Here is a 14,876-nt window from a genome sequence, read left to right as displayed (position 1 = left end):
TCTACCGTGCTGCCCGTTTTCTTTTCATACAGGTGTGTTTGTGACTTCCTCCATGGCTAATTTTATCATTAACTCCAACTAAAGGTAATGCAAAATGTGCTTGGACTCGGTGATATTCTTTAACAGGTCCCAATCTTTATTCTGAGCAAAACAGCCAGAAATAACTACTGTGATGCATTTTTAGGATACACATAAATCAGTAATTGGTACAGATTGATGGATTGAGCTTTAAAAATATTTGATACAGCCAAACTCATAATCCTAACCTACTCACAGCAACTTCTCATGTATGGTGCAACATTTGCCTTTTCACGTCACCTTTTCCCACCATCCAGGAATCCAAATACGCTTCACAGGTGATTCAACAATTAGTTTGTACTTCTTTCAATTAGGTATGTTGCATATTCTGCTCACGGTGCAGTCCCATCTATGTTGGGGAGATCAAATGCAGATCAGGTGGGCACATTGCTGAACACCGCTATTTGGTCTGCATCCTATTCCCACTCACTGACCGTAGCCTTATACATTGTTCTAACGAAGATTAATGGAAGCTCGAGGCGCCTGGGGAAACGATCACCTCATGTGTCCTCTCCCCGGATGAGGTCATTATTACATTCAGTAGACGTCTGATGTTCGCTGTTAGCTGTCTGCCCTTGACAAACCCGGTCTGAACTTCCGCAATCACTTCTGATAGGCAGCTGTCCAGGCGCCTCGCCAGAGCTTTCGCTCGGATTTTTGCCTCAGTGTTTATGAGCGAGATGGATCTGCATGATTCACAGTCTGTCAAGTCTTTGTCCTTTTTGGGGATCAGTGAGATCGAGGCCTGGGCCAGTGTGGGGGGCAAGGCCCTCATTAAGAGTGAGTCATTGAACATCTCCCGCAAGTGCGGGGCCAGCGCTGCTGGGTCCCGGCACCTTCCCTCACTGCATGGACTTCCATTCCATGATTTTGCCCAGCTCTAACGGTGCTTCCAGACCCCGTTTCCTGTCTTCCACCACCACCGGTATATCCATTATGTCGAGGAGCTGCTTCATCTCCGAGTTCCCCTCCAGGGGTTCAAAGGTGGACAGACCTGGCTAAAGGTTTGCAATGGCCTTGTTAACCTTGTTTGGCTTTGCCACCATCCTACCATTTCTGTCCCTAACTTAAACTTTCTCTTTTGTAGCTGCTTGTTTCCTTAGCTTGTGCGCAGCATGCACCTGGCGTTGTCTCCATGTGTGTAATAAGCCCTCCATGCCTGGTGGAGCTGGTGGACTGCCTTCCTTGTGGACAGCAGATCAAATTCCATCTGCAGCATTTTCCTCTCTGCCAGCTGTTCCATGGTTGGGGCCTTGGAGTCCTGCCGATCCACCTCCAGTATGGAGTCGATCAGCCGCTGCTTGGCTGCCCTTTCTTTCCTGTCCCCAAGGGCCCAATAACTTATGTTTTTCCCCCTGATTACTCCCTTCAGTTCCTCCCAGGGAGAGACCTCCAAGGTTACATACCCGTTGATGGTTTGGGATATCTTTGTACAGAATTCCTTATCAGTAAGGAGCGCTGTATCCAGCATCCATGGGGGGCGTTGGGTCTGGCCCTTCTCCAACCTCACTTCCATGTAATATGGTGAATGGTCAGAGATTACAATCGTGCAGTATTCTGTCTTTGTTATACCTGAAAGCAGCATTACGCCAAAAACGTTTATGTGCGAGTAAGCCTTCGGGTGGCGAAACCTCCACGTGTCCACCCCCCCTTTGCTCAATATAGGCGCTCAATTCCCATGTCATACCTGACACGGTACCTGTTCTGGGGTTGGATCTGTCCATTGTCAGGTCCTGTACGCAGTTAAAGCCCCCCCCCCCCTCCATGATATGTCTAGGTCAGGGATTTTGGCCATTTATTTTGACGAACTCTGCGCCGTCCCAGTTCAGGGTGTATATGTTCACCAAGACTACCGGGGGTCCCTCCAGGGTCCCGTTGACCATAACTAATCGTTCCCCCCTAGGTCCATCACTGTGCTTGTCGCCGTGAATGAAACTGTCCTGTTGACTGGCATGGCCACCGCCCCCCCCTTACCCTAATGTATTAACATGAATGAAACATTTGCCCCACCCAGCACTTCCTTACCTTACCTTCGATCCCTCACTTTTAGACGTGTCTCCTGCAGGAAGGCTACGTCCACCCTCAGACTCTTGAGATGAGCAAGGACTCTGGATCTCTTCACCGTCCCTATGAGGCCCCTTACGTTCCATGTTAGTATCCGGATTGGGTGGGAGGGGGTGCTGGCAGCTGCCCCTCCGCTCTTGTGGTGTCACCCTGTGGGCCTGATCCTGTTCATCTGGGCCTGCCCTTGCTCACGGGCCATCATTCAAGGTGGCCACCGATTGCTTCCTCGTTTTCGCCATCTCCACGTGCGACCTGTTGCACCAGCACTCTACCCTCCCCGACCACCTCTGCTTCTCCCCCTGTAGCCCCCAACCCTTGTACTCCCCCCCTAGTCCGCCCTTCCCCATAGGATTTACCCCCTTCTCTACCCCCCCCCCATCCCCCCGACCTCCCCCTTATTGCCCTTTGTTTCCCCTGAATATCAGTTTTTCCTCTCCATCCTGCCAGGCGCTCCCTTCCTCCCGGGAGGTTCGCCATGGCCTCCTGCTTGGCAGTACCTCCGTGCACCAACCTATTCGCTAGTATAGTGGCTCCCCAAATACTCGGATTCCGTAATTCAACCCTGTCTACCTCCCCCCCCGCCCCCCGCAACCCCTCTGTATGTGGTCGCCCCCACCCCTCTCAGATTCTTACAGCTCGTGGTCTGGCAACTGGCCTCTATTGTTGGTTTCCCAGTCCATTTTTCTGGACAAATTGGTTGGCCACCTCCAGAGCATCAAAGTATTGTTCTTTGTCCTGATACGTGACCCACAGTTTGACAGGGCGAGCATGCAAACAGCACCCCACCTATATACAGCGAGAATTTGGCACTGTTGAATTCCTCCCCGGTGCTTGGCCAGGTCCGCACCAATATTTTGGTACACGTAGATGAAATGTCCTTTCCACTTGCACCTCTCACACTGCTCGCCCACTTCAGAGTCCACTCTTTATCCTGGTATCTGTGGACCTTCATGATTATTGACCTGTGGGTGCGGTCTACCTATGGGGGTTAGTGAAGCCCTAGTTGCCGACTAGTTTCTGTGGGGTCATCGTCTGAGACATGGCATGTGTATTCTGTGGGGTTTTCCTCTCTGTTCCCTCGGGCAGCCTCACAATTCTCAATTTGTCCTTCAACCCCTTCTGGATCTTGACCGGCCTCGCCACCTTGGCCTCGAGTGCTGTGGTCCAGTCCCATGGTCCGCGGTGGCTTTTTCAAGGTTCCCTATTGTTTCCTGAGCCTCTCGCCTCCATTCCATATTGTCCATTGCCTCCCCCATGCGGGTCGTGGTAGCCTTCACTGCCACCTCGGCGCTGCCTAGAGGTCTTTTTCATCTCTTCCCTATGTTGCTGCAACTCAGAGGTGATGAAGAACATCATTCTGTCCATCGGCGCTTGCGTCTGCGCTTGGAACTTTGCAGCATGGTCTGTGCCTCCACCTGTAGTTCCCTGTTCCAAGGCTGAGGTTTCCCTTCCCTCGCCTCTCCTGGCTTTTCGGCTGGGTGGCTGATTCTTTCCCATCTTGGTTGGCCAGCGGTTGATGGGGGGTTAGTTTTGGGGCTTTCTGTACTTCTGGTGCCCAGTTTTGGGGGTTAAAGGGCCTTGGTCGATGTTCTTAGGCAAGAGCCACATTTTGTGTGACCTCATAACTCATGGCCACCACCGGAAGTACCAAGAGACCATTTCTAAGACAAAGCTCCAGACATGATAACACATTCTCAGGCTTATCCTCCGTTCCTGTTGAGGAACCTGCAAGGGGTGATGCAGTGTGTTTTTTGTGAAAATGAGCTGATATTGCTTTGTATTGGTACCAATATGGAATGGTGACGTTTCCTTGTTGTTTACTGGTTATTGTGATATGTGGAATATTACTGATTTTCAAATCTTTGTTACTGTTGACCATCTGATAAACAAATATTCTCAAGTGGCATCTTGAGGGTACACGTGCCATGTCTCAGACGATGACTATTGCATTGCATTTCAATCAAACTTTGAAGCCTGAACAGTTTGCCTGAACTCGAGAAACATCAGCACCACAGAGGCGGCTGCCAACAATCCAACACTCAAGAGCTGGGCTTCAGCAGTGAGGATATCCACGTGACCATAGGGTGAGTGTGTGGATCAGGGAACGGTTCGTGAGCACGGTCTCCGTAATGTTCTCAGCAGGGGTCAGGGGTCTAGGGGTCCTGATGTGGCAGGGGAGAATGTGCAGACAAGATATCCAAAACTTCCGTCATGGGCAACCTAATCTCCAACTTACAAAATCTATGGTAAAAGGCCTCTAAATCTCTTGACCTCACCTGGGGTGGTGACCAACCTGCCACTCGAATCCTTCGCCTGTATTGTCTCCCAGGAAGCAGCCTGCTGCCTCAGCTGGTGAACTAACAGGCGACTGGCCTACTCCCCGTATTCATAAAATGCCCCCTCGAGTATCACAGCCGGTTCACTGCCTTGCCCATTGAGAGCAGCCCAAACTCCATCTGTAATTTCTTCTGGAATAGAAGCCAACAACTTTTAAAAAAATTTAAAGTACCCATTTTCCAATTAAGGCGCAATTTAACTTGGCCAATCCAACTACCCTGCACATCTTTGGGTTGTGGGGGTGAGACCCACGCAAACATGGGGAGAATGTGCAAACTCCACAAGGACAGGGGACCGGGATTGAACCCGGGTCGTCAGCCCCGTGAGGCAACAGTGCTAACCACTGCGCCACCGTGCCACCCCTGAAGCCAACAATATATTGACGAAAGCGGTATTATCACAGTTCAGTGCATACAAATTAACGGGAAACACTGGAGTCCCCACCAACAACCCACTAACAATCACGTACCTCCCATTTGGATCCACCCAAATATTTGTCGCCAAGAATGATATTCTCTTATTCACGAAAACCGTAAACCAGCCCCTCACCAATATTCAAATTTGATAGTTAGAAATAAAACACCAAAGAAGAACAATACCGTCCCACAAACCAACTGTCATGATATGCACTCATGCACATAATGAGATACAGACAGGCAGTGACAGACACCCAGTACAGCCAATCAACACACAGGACAGAACACAACCAATCACCAGGCAGAACACTAAAAGGTGGTCTCCCATTATAAAACACACGAGGCATCAACACTCTGCCTCCTTCCACTGGTGACAACTGGAGTGACAGTCAGGGTGTATATATCAGTTAGCACCTTCTACATGTGGCTCAGAGTTGTCTGGTCTAGCTAGTCATAGTAAGGACGCTTAGATTAGTAGAGTGTCAAACCCACAGTGAACTGTGTGCACTGCTTAACAAGTTCAATAAAACGTATTGAACCAACACCAAAGTTTGGAGTCTACTTTCAAGTACAACTGCATCCAGCTGCAGTCCGTGTTACCCCAGGGTGATTAACACGACATGGTACCAGTAGTCTACTATCTCTAAGTGGTTTACCTTGAGTGATTCCGTGACGACCAGCAAGTGCCTTCCAGCGGCATGGAGAAGATCTAGGCCCCTCCACTGTTACGGATCTTCGGCAATCTCGGCGCCAACTGGCAGGTCTTCAAGTAAAGGTTCCTTCTCTACATTGAGGCCTCTGACCTCGAGGATGCGTCCGATGCCAGAAAAACTCGTGGTGCTCCTATCAACTGCAGGCGACCAAGCCATCCAGATTTTCAACTCGCTTAATTTTACCGACAGTCAGGACAAGACCAAATTCAAGACCGTTTTGGAGAAGTTCGACAGTGACTGTGAAGTCGATACAAACGAGACCTTTGAGCACTATAACTTCCAGCAATGCCTTCAGGGTAAGGGTGAACCGTTCCAATCCTTTCTCACTCATCTCCGTATATTAGCCAGTCCTGCAATTATGGTGACACCGCTGATTCCATGATCAGGGATCAGATCGTGTTTGGGGTGCACTCCGATTCCTTGCGGGAGCAACTCCTCAAAATTAAGCACATGACCCTGCCAGTCACAATCGAGACGTGTATAGTGCATGAGCATGCGAGAAATTGGTACTCCCGTCTCAAATCGGCAGAATATGAAAAACTTGCCTCCCACGAGGCAGAGAGTGTACAGGCCATCGCCCGGATGCAGCGCCTCAGTATCGATGAAAGCGGCCATTTTGCGCGCTGTTCCCGGGGCCCCATGCATGCGCAACACGAACGGGAGAACGATGCGGCCGAAAACCAAACTGCGCAGGTGTGAACGTCGGCTGACCGCACTGCACATGTGCGACGACGCACGGAGCATAACGACGTCAACGTCATGACGGGCCAAACTGCGGCACCGCCCACTTAAAGCGGCAATGCCGTGCAAAAGGCAGGCGATGTTTAAATTGCAGGAAGCCTGGACATTATGCAGCCTTGTGCAGGTCTGCACCACCAGTCAAGGGCCAGCGATCCCAATTCCAACGCAAGCGCGTTCGATGTGTACAGCAAGGTTTACTGGATTCTGATCCTGGTAGCACTACAGATCCAGAGGACGACTGCCCGGAGTCCCCCTATTGTATGGGAATCATCACAACATGTGAGTATGCCTCTTCAAATTCAGTAAGACGCCTATCTATCCTCAATGTGGATTCCGCGGACGAATGGCATGCTGTCATACACGTAAATCAATGCAGCATACAGTTCAAGCTGGACACTGGTGCTTCTGCCAATCTCATCTCTCAAGCTGATTTTGACCGCATTAAAAAGCAACCCAAAATTCTTCCGCCAGCTTGCCAGCTCCTCGATTATAATGGCAATGCCATAACTGCACTAGGATCTTGTCATCTATTCGTCTCCAACAAGACCATCAATGTCACACTGCGATTTGAAATCGTCAAGCCTGATAAGGCATCCCTGTTCGGTGTCTATGCATGCAAGCTACTCAACCTCGTACAGCGAGTCTATGCCATGTCCTCTTCCAATGTGGATCTTCAGGCTGACATTGGTGACATCCTTGCTCAATGCCCGGATGTGTTTGATGGAATGGGTACTCTGCCATACTGCTCTAAGATCCTACTCAGGCCTGATGCCACGCCTGTAATCCATGCACCACGCCGGGTGCCGGCTCGTCTGAAGGATCGTTTAAAGGCACAGCTACAGCAGCTCCAAGACCAGAGCATCATCTCCAAAGTGACTGGGTCAGCTCGATGGTCTGTGTGAAGAAGCCCTCAGGAGAGTTGCGGATATGCATAGATCCCAAAGATTTTAACCAGAACATAATGCGGGAACGCTACCCGATCCCGAAGCGGGAGGAACTGACCAGTGAGATGGCGCACGCCAAATTCTTCATGACGTTAGATGCATTGCGTGGTTTCTGGCAGATACAACTGGACGAGTCCAGCAGGAAGCTCTGCACGTTCAACGCACCATTTGGCAGGTACTGTTATAACCGTATGCCGTTCGGCATTGTCTCAGCCTCTGAAATCTTCCACAGGATCATGGAGCAGATGATGGAGGGCATTGAGGGTGTGCGTGTCTACATGGATGATGTAATCATATGGTTCACGACCCCAGAAGAACACACACCTCGTCTCAAACAAGTCTTTTGACGTGTCTATGCAAACGGCCTCAAGCTGAACAAGGCCAAGTGCTCCTTTGGCATGTCAACCATCAAGTTCTTGGGCGACCAGATATCCCAGCAGGGTGTGCGACCAGATTCGGACAAGGTCAAGGCCATTAACTCCATGAAGACCCCAGAAGACAAGAAGGCAGTACTACCCTTCCTCGGAATGGTGAACTTCTTGGGAAAATTCATTCCCAACTTGGCCTCACACAACACGGCTCTCAGGCATCTGGTGAAGAAGTCCACTTCATTCCAGTGGCTACCCACACATCAAGCAGAGTGGCTCGAGCTCAAAGCAAAGCTCACCACTGCTCCGGTACTCGCGTTTTTTGACCCGGACAGGGAAACAAAAATCTCCACGAACGCAAGCCAGGACAGCGTTGGTGCGGTGCTCCTCCAGAGGGATGAATCCTCGTCCTGGGCTCCAGTTGCTTATGCGTCAAGGGCCATGACTCCTACTAAACAGAGGTCTGCCCAAATAGAAAAAGAATGCCTGGGCCTCCTAACCGGCATTGTAAAGTTCCATGACTACGTCTTCGGTCTACCTACATTCACAGTGGAGACTGACCACAGACCCTTGATCCATATCATTCATAAGGACTTGAATGACATGACGCCCAGGCTTCAGCACATCCTCCTTCGACTCCGAAGGTACGATTTTGAGTTAGTATACACGCCAGGCAAGGAGCTGATAATTGCGGATGCCCTGTCCCGCTCCATCACCTCACCCTGTAAACAGGTTGACTTCATCCTCCACATTGAGGCACAGGTGCATCTGTGTGCCAGCAACCTCCCGGCCTCAGATGAAAGAGTGATCAGCATTTGTGAAGAGACTGCCAAAGACCCTCTTCTGCAGCGTGTAATGCACCACCTTGCAAATGGCTGGCAACAAGAGCAATGCCCTCAGGTCTTTAATGTGAAGGACGACCTAACAGTCGTCGAGGGGATCCTCCTCAAGCTAGATTGTATCGTTATTCCTCACAGTCTGCAGAGCTTAGTGCACAAATAAATCCCAAGGGACACCTAGGTGTTGAAAAGTGTAGGCGCAGGGCCCGGCAGGCTACCTATTGGCCTGGAATCAGCCAGGATATATCCAACATGGTCCTCAATTGTGCGACCTGCCAGTGTTTCCAACCTGCTCAAACAAAAGAAACACTCCAGCAACACGAGATTGTGACCTCTCCGTGGTCCAAGGTGGGAATCGACCTTTTTCACGCCAATGGGCGTGACTATGTGCTCATCAAAGATTACTTCTCAAATTACCCGGAAGTTGTGAAGCTGTCAGACCTCACATCAAGGGCAGTCATCAAGGCCTGCAAGGAGACATTTGCCAGGCATGGTATTCCACTCACTGTAATGAGTGACAATGGTCCCTGCTTCCACAGCCAAGAGCGGCCCAATTTCGCCAAGTCGTACCAATTCAACCACATCACCTCAAGCCCACACTACCCGCAGTCCAACGGGAAGGTCGAGAAAGGGGTCCATATAGTGAAGCAACTGCTCTGCAAGGCTGCGGGCTCTGCTTCTGACTTCAACCTTGCGCTGTTGGCGTACAGGGCAACCCCTCTGTCCACCGGTATGTCTCCGGCTCAACTCCTCATGAATAGAGACCTGCAGACGACTGTTCCGGCCATACTCTTACCAGACCTGGATCACCTCCCAGTGCTGCAAAGGGTGCAGCAACTCAGGAAGTGGCAAAAGCTGACGTACGATGATCATGTTACCGATTTGCCTGTGCTATCTCCGGAAGATGCTGTTCGGATCCAGCTACCTGATGGACGCTGGTCAGCTCCAGCTGTTGTTGTTCGACAGGCTGCTCCCAGATCGTTTGTGGTTCGTATGGCTGGTGGCTCCATTGTTAGGCGCAACAGAAGGGCACTGCGCAAACTTGCCTGCCCACCACCAGATCCTACTTTTCCATATGTTGTCGTGCCTCCTCCGGATACCTCGCTCCACGAGGCCACCAATCTGGCGGCAATCCCACCTTTCAAGGCACCGTCGTCCCCACCTCCACCTCTCAGGCGGTCGACAAGGATCTGACGCAAGCCTCAAAGATTGGACTTATAGACATTTATCTTGTAAATTTTGTTCTGTATCTGCACGCTAGACACCGCTTATGTATATATTCATCCACTCGCTTTCATCCACTTGCCATTTAATGTAAATAGTTCTACATGTAAATACAGTTGCATATGCTCCAAGCAACCAACATTCTTTTTTTTTTAAAAGGGGAGATGCCATGATATGCACCCAAGCACATAATGAGATACAGACAGGCAGTGACAGGTACGCAGTAAAGCCAATCAACACACAGGACAGAACACAACCAATCACCAGGCAGAACACGAGAAGGTGGTCTCCCACTATAAAACACATGAGACATCAACACTCTGACTCTTTCCACTGGTGACAACTGGAGTGACAGTCAGGGTGTATATGTCAGTCAGCACCTTCTACACGTGGATCAGAGCTAGCCTGGTCTAGTTAGTCATAGTAAGCACGCTTAGATTAGTAGAGTGTCAAACCCACAGTGAACTGTGTGCACTGCTTAACAAGTTCAATAAAGCATATTGAACCAACACCAAAGTTTGGAGTCTACTTTCAAGTACAACTGCATCCAGTTGCAGCCCATGTAACCCCAGGGTGATTAACACGACACCAAAAGGAAAAATACAACTGCAAAATCCAAAATGCCCAACAAACACACCAATAAATCCCAAACGCCACACACCCACCGTGCAAACACATCTCACATCAGATCCAGTTCACAGTTAGCTCGACCCCAGTCCCTGCTTCTGTACAAATGCCTCAGCATCCTCCTGTGCTTTCAAATGGTAATCTGTCGATACGTAAGTTACTCGGAGGAGCGCAGAGTATACACAAACCTTGGCCTTGCTGAATGCTGCATGCCTCTGAGCCAGCTCCGCTCCCACATCCTGGCAGAGCCTAATGCTGTGGCCCTCGCATTTATAGTCCCGGTGGTACTTTGGCCACCGCAGAAATCTTTCCTTTTCTTGGTATCTGTGAAAATGCACGGTGATTGCCGCAGTGGTTCACCAGCACTGGGCTTCTGTCTGAGCGACCTATGAGCTATCCAACTTGGGAGAGGAATCCATTTCACCCTCCCCCACCATCTTCCCAAGCAGCTGCAACATATATTTCATTGGGCGCGGACCTTCCAGACCGTCCAGCAGGCCAACGACTCTCAAATTCTGCCTTCTGGAATGATTCTCCACATCATCCACCTTTGCACTTAGTGTCTTATTGCCCACGGCCACCTGGACCATCTCTGCTTCCAAGGAGGTGATCTGTTTATTCTGCCTCAAAAGGGCTGCCTCCACATCCTTTAACACAGCGCTGTGTGCTTTTACCGTCAGGTCTGTTTTTTCCAGTGCCACACGAAGAGGGGACAGGGCCCCTTCGATTGCTCTGTCGAAGTCTTCAGAGACAGCCTGCCATAGTTTCTTAAGTTCCACCACCAAGATGGCTGTCAGCATTTCAGCGGTTAGTGGAGCAGCCTCAGACACAGCAGGAGCCTCCGCCATTTTCTCAGCAAATGTAGCTTTCGAAGTTCCTGAGTCCAATGAAAATCTTTACTTTGCTGCTGCCTGGTTTTATACGTATTGGGCATTCCTTTTACGTGGGTCTATTATCCCATCAAACTAACTAAGTTCCTCCCCAAATACTGCCCCCGAAAACTGGACGTAAAGGCCAAATCAAGGTACTCTGGAAGGAGCCACCTTGTGTGCAACTGCTCTCTCCATGTCGCTACCAGAAGTCCCCTGGCCCTGGCCGACGTACCGATGTCACAGGCGTCACAATGCCACCAATGCTGCCCACAGCCCTTGAGATACACCGGTGTCAGGAGGGGGAATTCGGAAGAACTGGAGACCATCGTTGTCTCGTTAGGGACAGACTCTGGGGAAGCCTCCAGAGCTTCATCCTCCCTGATGGTGCCCGTCACACTCTGGAGTGTCCCAGCAATGCTGCATCTGGGACATGGTCCCTCAGTGATTGAGACATGCTCTGTAATACCTCGCCAATGGCCACCTGCATATGGGCCATGTCCCTCAGCGACTGGGTCATGATGTCGAAGCCCTCAGCCATGATTGTCACAGGCTGAACCATGCCTTGGGACACCACCACTCAAGATGCTGACTTTGGCTCCACGTTTACCACTGCGGTTGCCACCCTAGCAGTGTCGGCACCAACTCCTGCACCCGTCGCCTTTGGGACTTCTCCAATCGGCTATGCACTTGCTGGAATGTTGCTGACATCCTCTCCTGAATCTCACGACCATGTCCTAGCATCAACTCTGGGATAACCTTGTCTAGAGGCGAGGCACCTGACTTGGACACAGCCGAGAAGTGGGATCCAATAGACCTCCGACTGTTGACTCGCTTGGATGTTCCTGCTTACACTTGATGTGCCTCAGCAACTGTGCTCTAGAGGCCTGTCCAATATTGCCGCCCACCGAGGTATATGTCTCTGTGCTGGTGGAAGGTGGGAATGATAGCTGTGACACCTCGATGCTGGTCTCCTCGGAGCTCTCCTCAGAGGTCATCTTTTGGATGGTGGGGAGGAAACGGCTCCGGATGGCCCAACCCCATCAGATGGAGATGTTAAGAGACAATAGACATGTGGTCAGTGAGAGGGAAGGATCATTTTGTATGACATGGACAACTCACTTGAGATAGGTCATATTGGCGAAGGGGAAATTGATGCTCACCTCAGCGGCACTAGCTAACCTCGCTGTTGGTGACTGCTCTATCCTTGGTCTGCAATCTCCAGGGCCCAGTCCTCATTGGGGTTGAGGACTGGGATCTCTGGTACTCCACTCCCATCTTGGCCCTTTCCTGCTTATTATGGGCTATGTTCTCCTGCAGGGACAAAGAGAGGGCTTTGTGAGCTGCACGCTTGATGGGGGTTCTATTGCAGATAGCAAGTGTGGGCATCGCAGCTGGACCTAAAGAGGATATGTAGGCGGGCCCCAGGGGTTGCTGAGGAACGAAGATTGAATGTGAGGAAGGTGCAATGTGTCAGCCAATGATTTGTGGGGCGAGGGGTTAGGAATTTGAAGGGTGGCAGGCAGAACTGATGCCAGGAGAGAGGTGGTAACCTGTCTTTGCCATTCTGCAGAGGTTGTTGGTGTTCTTCCAAAATTGGACACTGGTCCTTCTGAGCATGCTGCCTGCACTGACAGCTGCTGCCGCTGCCTCACAGGCAGCTTTGGTGACCCTGCTGTTGGTCCTCTGACCCCCTTGGGGAACAGGATGTCCCGTCTCTCATCCACAACGTTGAGAAACCTGGTTAGTCGGCATCGCCAAAGCGAGGATCAGGACTGTGCACTGCCATGTTTGTGTGTTGACTGGGAGTGAGTGGTGAGGGAGCATTTAAAAACAGCTTCTTCTTAGTTGCGAGATTCTGAGGCACAAGTCTGGTGAATCAGATGGCGAGACAGCCATTAATGGTGAGATAGTCATGGGGGCTCATTTTCGACACTTAGTGCCATTAAATATGGCCTGTGAACCCACCAATGCGGGTGTTAAGAAACACCCTGCCAAACACGGCCAAAATGACACTTAGAAATGTTTCCGTTAAATTGTGCCCTTTATTTTCTTTATAAAACTGCTGTCCAGACATCTCAAGAAATGTATATTTTCTCAATTTAAAAGATAAATTAAATTTTGCTTGGAAGTGTGCAACAAATATCAATGTGAGAAAATCATAATCTGGATGGCTTTTTCCAGCATAAGTTTTCATTTTGTTTATTTATTCATGGGATGTGGGTGTTGCTGGCTAGGTCAACATTATTTCCCATCCCTAATTGCCCTTGAGAAGGTGAACTGTCTTCTTGAGCTGTTGCAGTCCACAGTGCTGTTAGGGAGGGAGGTACAGGATTTTGACCCTGTGACAATGAAGGAAGAGTGCTATATTTCCAAGTCAGGATGGTGTATGACTTAGAGTCATAGATGTTGACAGCATGGAATCAGGCCATTCAGCCCAGCTTGTCCATGCTGCCCAGTTTCTATCACAAAGCTAGTCCCACTGCCCACATTTGGCCCATATCCCTCTATACCCACCCTACCCATGTAACTGTCTAACAGTTTTTTAAAGGAAAAAATGGTACCCGCCACTACCTCTGCCTCTGGCAGTTCGTTCCAGATGCTCACCACCTTCTATGTGAAAGAAATTCCCCTCTGGTCTCTTTTGTATCTCACCCCTCTCACCTTAAACCTATGCCCTCTAGTTCTAGACTCCTCTACCTTTGGGAAAAGATGTTAACTATCTAGCTTATCTATGCTCCTCATTATTTTATAGACCTCTTTAAGATCACCCCTAAGCCTTCTACATTCCAGGGAAAAAAGTTCCAGCCTATCCAACCTCTCCTTATAACTCAGACCATCAAGTCCTGGAAGCATCCTCGTAAATCGCTTCTGCACTCTTTCTAGTTTAACAATATTCTTCCTATAATAGGGTGACAAGAACTGAACACAGTATTCTATGTGTGGTCTTTCCAATGTCTTGTACAACTTCAATAAGACGTCCCAATGCTTGTATTCAATGTTCTGACCAATAAAACCGAGCATGCCGAATGCCTTCTTCACCACCCTGTCCACCTGTGACTGTACCTTCAAGGAGCTATGAACCTGTACTCCTAGATCTCTTTGTTCTGTCACACTCTCCAACTCCCTACCATTAACTGAGTTGTCTTGCCCTGATTTGATCTACCAAAATGCATCACCTCACATTTATACAAATTAAACTCCATCTGCCATTCATCGGCCCACTGGCCCAATTGGTCAAGATCCTGTTGCAATCTTATATAACCTTCTTCACTATCCACTATGCCACCAATCTTGGTGCCATCTGCTAACTTACTAACCATGCCTCCTACATTCTCATCCAAATCATTAATATATATAACAAAGAACAGTGGACCCAGCACTGATGCCTGAGGCACACCACTGGTCACAGACCTCCAGTTTGAAAAAGAACCAATTGGCTACCTCAGCCTAGATTCCGTCAGAACAAAGAACAAAGAAAAGTATAGCACAGGAACAGGCCCTTTGGCCCTCCAAGCCTGCGCCGACCAGGCTGCCCATCTAAACTAAAATCTTCCACACTTCCGGGGTTCTTTTCCCTCTATTCTCATCCTCTTCATATATTTGTCAAGATGCCCCTTAAACATCACTGTCGCCCCTGCTTCCACCACCTCCTC

Source organism: Scyliorhinus torazame, chromosome 3 (assembly GCF_047496885.1).
Source record: "Scyliorhinus torazame isolate Kashiwa2021f chromosome 3, sScyTor2.1, whole genome shotgun sequence".
NCBI lineage: Eukaryota > Metazoa > Chordata > Chondrichthyes > Carcharhiniformes > Scyliorhinidae > Scyliorhinus > Scyliorhinus torazame.
This window is presented reverse-complemented; position numbering follows the sequence as displayed.